The sequence below is a fragment of the Carcharodon carcharias genome, chromosome 19, assembly GCF_017639515.1.
Source record: "Carcharodon carcharias isolate sCarCar2 chromosome 19, sCarCar2.pri, whole genome shotgun sequence".
Classification (NCBI taxonomy): Eukaryota; Metazoa; Chordata; class Chondrichthyes; order Lamniformes; family Lamnidae; genus Carcharodon; species Carcharodon carcharias.
This window is the reverse complement of record NC_054485.1, coordinates 52,120,793-52,126,881: the sequence shown is the minus strand read 5'-3', so window position 1 is coordinate 52,126,881 and position 6,089 is coordinate 52,120,793.

Here is a 6,089-nt window from a genome sequence, read left to right as displayed (position 1 = left end):
GTTTTAAGTAAATTATTTCTGTATTTGGGTGTGTTGGGAACAAGATTTATCTTTTAAGTTTAATTTCTATTTGTTTTCCATTTGTAGGTTAAAAGCTGATACCTGGGATCTAGTTTAATTTTGAGTGAAGACAGCAGGTGTAAAGCTCTGTTTGTATACCTGCATTTCTAATGAGCCTTATGATTCCTGAAGAGAAGTTAAAGCAAACACAAGAGTAGAAAAAAACTGCTGTTGCCTAGCAACTGGGGTCCAGAGAGGGAGAGACATGTACACATGCTCTCTCACACACATATGCTCCCTCACACACATTCCTTCTGTCTTACACACATTCCCTCTCTCACACTCCCTTTCTCACACACACTTTCTCTCACAACTCTCACATAATCTCTCTTGCAAACTCTCGCAAGCTCACTCTCTTTCACACTCACTCTCTTGCACATTCTCTGTCTTATACTCTTTCTCTTGCACACTCTTTCACTCACACTCGCACACTGTCCACCCCTCACACTTTCTCACTCATTCACTCTCCCTCTCTCACACACTCTCACATACTCTCTCCTACACACTCCCTCACACACTTCCTCTCTTGCTGTAGCCCTCTCACACACACACACACACACACACACACACACACATTCTCTCCTTCGAACACACTCCCTCTCTCTCACACTTCCCATCTCACGCTCCCTCACACATTCAATCTATCTCACACTGTCTCCTGCACTGTTGCACACCCTCTCTCACACTCTGTTGCACGGTCTCTCTTGCACGCTCTCTCACACACTCTCTTACACACTTTCACTCACGTTCTTGCACACACTCTCATGCACGCGCCCTCCCTCGCGCACGCGCCCTCCTTCACGAACGTGCCCTCCCTCATACCACACTCTTTCTCACACACGCACCCTCACATGCTCTCTTTCTCACACACATTCTCTCACACACACTCTCTCACACACACTCTCACACACACTCTCTCACACACTCTCTCACACACACTCTCTCACACACTCTCTCACACACTCTCTCACACACTCTCTCACACACTCTCTTACACACACTCTCTTACACACACTCTCTCACACACTCTCTCACACACACTCACACACACACTCACACACACACTCTCACACACACTCTCTCACACACACTCTCTCACACACACTCTCTCACACACACTCTCTCACACACACTCTCTCACACACACTCTCTCACACACTCTCTCACACACTCTCTCACACACTCTCTCACACACTCTCTCACACACTCTCTCACACACTCTCTCACACACACACTCTCACACACACTCTCTCACACACACTCTCTCACACACACTCTCTCACACACACTCTCTCACACACACTCTCACAACACACTCTCACACACACTCTCACACACTCTCTCACACACTCTCTCACACACTCTCTCACACACTCTCTCACACACTCTCTCACACACTCTCTCACACTCTCTCTCACACTCTCTCTCACACTCTCTCTCACACTCTCTCTCACACTCTCTCTCACACTCTCTCTCACACTCTCTCTCACACTCTCTCTCACACTCTCTCTCACACTCTCTCTCACACTCTCTCTCACACTCTCTCTCACACTCTCTCTCACACTCTCTCACTCTCACACACTCTCACACCCACACAACACACTCTCTCACAACACTCACAACACTCATACACTCTCACACTCTCTCTCACACACTCTCTCACAACACACTCTCTCTCACAACACACTCTCTCTCACAACACACTCTCTCTCACAACACACTCTCTCTCACAACACACTCTCTCTCACAACACACTCTCTCTCACAACACACTCTCACAACACACTCTCTCTCACAACACACTCTCTCACATGAGATGGCTCGGTTTTATCAAGTTAATGTAAAATTTTAACAAAGTCTCCTTGCATTTCATTGTCAAAAAATCCTTCAGTAAGTTGTACAAATGCTGTGTATGCTCAAAAGCTTTAGAATTGAGAGCTGAGTACTCACTCTTATTTTGCTGTAGAAATGCAGTCTGGTCACTTGTATCTCTGGCAGACAGCACTGCTCATATTGTCGTCTTAACAGTAGCATTCCAGCCATTCTCGGTGCCTCCAGTCAGCTGCTTACCCCTCCTTCCATCTTCCAACCCTCACCCTCCGTCCATGCTTTTCTTTGTCCTTCCATCCGCTTCCCCCATCCAGTTTCTCTTGCCTTCCACCTGAATTTTTCCCTTGTTCCATCCTTATTTCCCTTCTCCCTCTACCACCAATTGGGATCTGCCTCTGTCTGTATTGTCACAACAGCAAAATTGGAAATGGCACCCTCTATTGGTGACTTAGTGAGTTGCGGAAGTTGTAACTGGACCCCCCAACACCCTCCCCCACCCCCTCAACTCACCCTGACTATGTACAGAAGAGGAAATCAATGGGGTTACTTTTCACAACTTTTGTCTAGCTGTAACAGCGTAAGACCTTCTAACCAGGGTTGGTTGCCTTACTGCCTCCTCAGCACCCATGTTGCAGTTAGCTCCATTTTAAAAGGAGCCTGTCACCAGGTTTACAAAGCCTCTCCACATTTCAACATGGACACTGGGATCCTATGATGCATAGAGGACCTGGTTTCCATTTTCGGTCACAGAGCCTGCACCTTGAACAGTCCACCCAATACCACAAGCAACTGGAGAGATTGGCGTGGCAAAGGGATCTGGGCTGCTGTAACTCAAAGACCTGCACAAACAACACCCCCACTCCACACAACCAGCAGCTCACCCTGCTGAAAGCTGTACCAACTCCAGGACTTGATTCTGCGAGCTGCATCTGGACCAAGAAGCAGCCCGTGTCTAAATGCAGCAAGACCTGGACAATATCCAGGCTTGGGCTGAGAAGCAGCAAGGAACATTTGCGCCACACAATGACCACCTCCAACAAAAGACAAGCTACCCATCTCCCCTTGACTATCAATTGACATTGCCGTTGCTGAACCACCCTTTTAGCAACATCCTGGGGGTACCATTGACCAGAAACTGAACTGGACTAGCCATGTAAATACTCTCTCTAGCTGCAAGAGCAGATAAGAGGCTAGGAATCCTGTGGTGAGTAACTCATCTCCTGACTCCCCAAAGTCTGTCCACCATCTACACGATACAAGTCAGGAGTGTGATGGAATACTCTTCACTTGCCTGGATGAGTGCAGCTCCAACAACATTCATGAAATTTGACACCGACCAGGCAAAGCAGCCCACTTGATTGGCACCACATCCCCAGGCATTCATTCCCTCCACCACTGACGCACATTGGCAGCAGTTTGTACCATCTACAAGATGCACTGCAGCAATTCACCAAGTCTCCTTAGGTAGCACCTTCCAAACCTGTGACTTCTGCCATCTAGAAGGACAAAGGCAGTAGATAGATGGGAACATCAGCAACTGTAAGTTCCCCTCCATCCTGACTTGGAAATATATCACCGTTCCTTCAGTGTCACTAGGTCAAAATCCTGGAACTCCCTTCCTAACAGCACTGTGGGTGTATCTACACCACATGGACTGCAGAGGTTCAAGAAGACAGCTCACCACCATCTTCTCAAGGGCATTTAGGGATCGGTAATAAATGCTGGCCCAGCCAGTGAAGCCCACATCCCATGAAATAATAAAAAAATAGGGCTCAAAATCTCAAGAAGCCTCTTCACTACCAGACCAGGCTGTCAAGGCTCAAAAAATCCCTAATGGCTTCAGTTTTAGGAAAAATCTGGAGCACTTTCTTTGCCAAAAGGATTTAACTGAGTAACTGCTTCCCAGTTCACTGTTGCTTTAATAGGCAGTGAATCTGATGTCTGATAAGCGGGAGCAATGTTGGATGGTTGTCTAGCATCATCTTGTCTTTGAGCTAGCAAGTCTTCATCTGCTAGAACCTTTAACTTCCGAAAGTTTCTGATTGACAAGAATGATCAAAAATTACTGACTAATGATTCTTGGAGTGATTGCCTCTGCAATTTTGCCCTGATTCCATTCCCCCACCCCAGTCCCGGAGATAACAGAGCATCTTTGAATACAGTCAGTGACTGTTTTGTGCTTATGCAAAATGATGCTGCACTCGCAATTTACAAAGACCAGAGTGTGATTTTTTTAAAAAAACGAAGCAGTTGCTCTTCTAATGCATTGTGTTATTAATTCCTCTCCTTGCCGCTGTTACATCAAAAGGTGAAAAGCCAGGTTCAGCCCTGCCAATGATCCATTGGTCCCAGGACAGATGGAACATCTCAGGGAGGGATCGAAACATCTAAAGAAAGAAAGACTTCCATTTGTACAGCACCTTTCACAACCACAGGAAATCCAGGTGATTATTTAAATAGAAACAATGTGAAGGGTACAGTGAAAAGGCAGGAGAAATGACACTGTGTCATAAATGCTCATTCGGAGAGCCAGTGCAGACACAATGGGCCGAATGGCCTCCTGCTGTACCATAACAATTCTGTGATTCTGTGATCCCAAACCACCATACAGCCCTTATGGTACTCATAAAGTGTAGTAACTGTTGTTCTGTGGCAACCAATTTGCATACAGCAAGCTCCCACAAACACAAGCATGTGTCTTTGCTCCAGTTCTTTTGTGAGTTTAAGAAGTGTACACTTAAGTTTCCTTTGTCCCAGTAAAATGTTGAAAGTGTTTCCCAGCCTGCCTTGTTCCAACTGGATAGGTGGTCTTAGCCTTCAGAGAGAGAGCAGGAGACATAGGCCAGAGAGATTCATATGGTGTGTCATTGTCACTGTGGAATTATCCATTAATGTTTAATAAATCTATTTGGCTGCAGTCATTGCCTAATCAGGTGCTTCTCTATTGCCCTACAAGGTTGGGGATGATCATGAAGGCACTTGATATAACCAGTAAACTGAGAGATCATGATAAGGCTTTCTGTTTGATCACTGGGCTTGTTACATTGGGTAGAGGTACACTGCAATTCATAACAGTGAGAGATCGTCTCCCAGTGGCTTGAGGCTGAACCTAAGGATATTATCTATCGGGTAAAAACTGAGAAGTCATTTAACCATGAACTGACACCCCCAGCCCCCTGCAGATTCAGCACTCACCAAACAGCATGTTGTTTCTAAAGTGACAACAGATGCACACGCACATCATCCCTAGAAACACCTCAAGATCTCTCTCTTCAGATACCATGCCCTAAGTGGGCATTGACAGCCATGGACCTCCATGTTAATCTTGCTCTGGATGCGTGGATCATCTTTGTTGGTGGTACATTCATCCAGTCTACGAGGTTCTTTAGAAAGATTGTTCTTTGTCTACTTCAATCTCTTTTACCATCGACCCTTCCCATCAGCATCAGACTTTCTACATCACTATTTCTTATTACTTGCCCGAGAGACCATCTCTTCCTGATGTTGGTCAGCAGAGTTCTTTCGGTCTTAGATTTTATAAGCATCTCTTTAGAAATCGTCATTATTAGCCTAAAAAACCACAACCCTGCAGCCTCAATTCTCCTCTGCATTGCTTCACTTCTGTCTGCCAAAATTGGAGTGATGTAGCATTCCAGGATTCTCAGCTTTGTTTTGTGCTAATTTTGAGTTGATCATAATCTTTTACATTCCAAGATAGACATAAGAGAAAGCAAGGTTGAGCCAAGGAGGGTTTGGCTAGGATGGCTGAACAAAGGCTGGGATATTAGGGACAGGCTTTGGGAATGTTGTTAATGGAAGAGAGAGAGAGATGGGGAAATGTAAGGAGTGAAATGCAGAGAAAGACCAAGGTGGCTAAAGAGACATTGGAGGGAGAAAGGGAAAGAAGACCAGAGGCCAGATTCAAAGGAACAGTAGCCAGGATTTTACATGGAGGTGGTAGCCCCACCCACTAACCAAAAAGTCAAGGTCAAACCCACCTGCACCAGCCCTGGAAACCACAACTCAAATTTACCTTGTTCAGTGTTGTAGGGTGGCCGAGTTACTTATTTGAAATAGAGCTGAACTGCAGACAACTTCTTAAGTGGAAACATGAAGTTTATTTACAATAGAGTCAGCAGCAACTACACATGTGCTTTCAATTCCAACTCTACCTCTACACTGACAGCGGAGGCGGCCCCA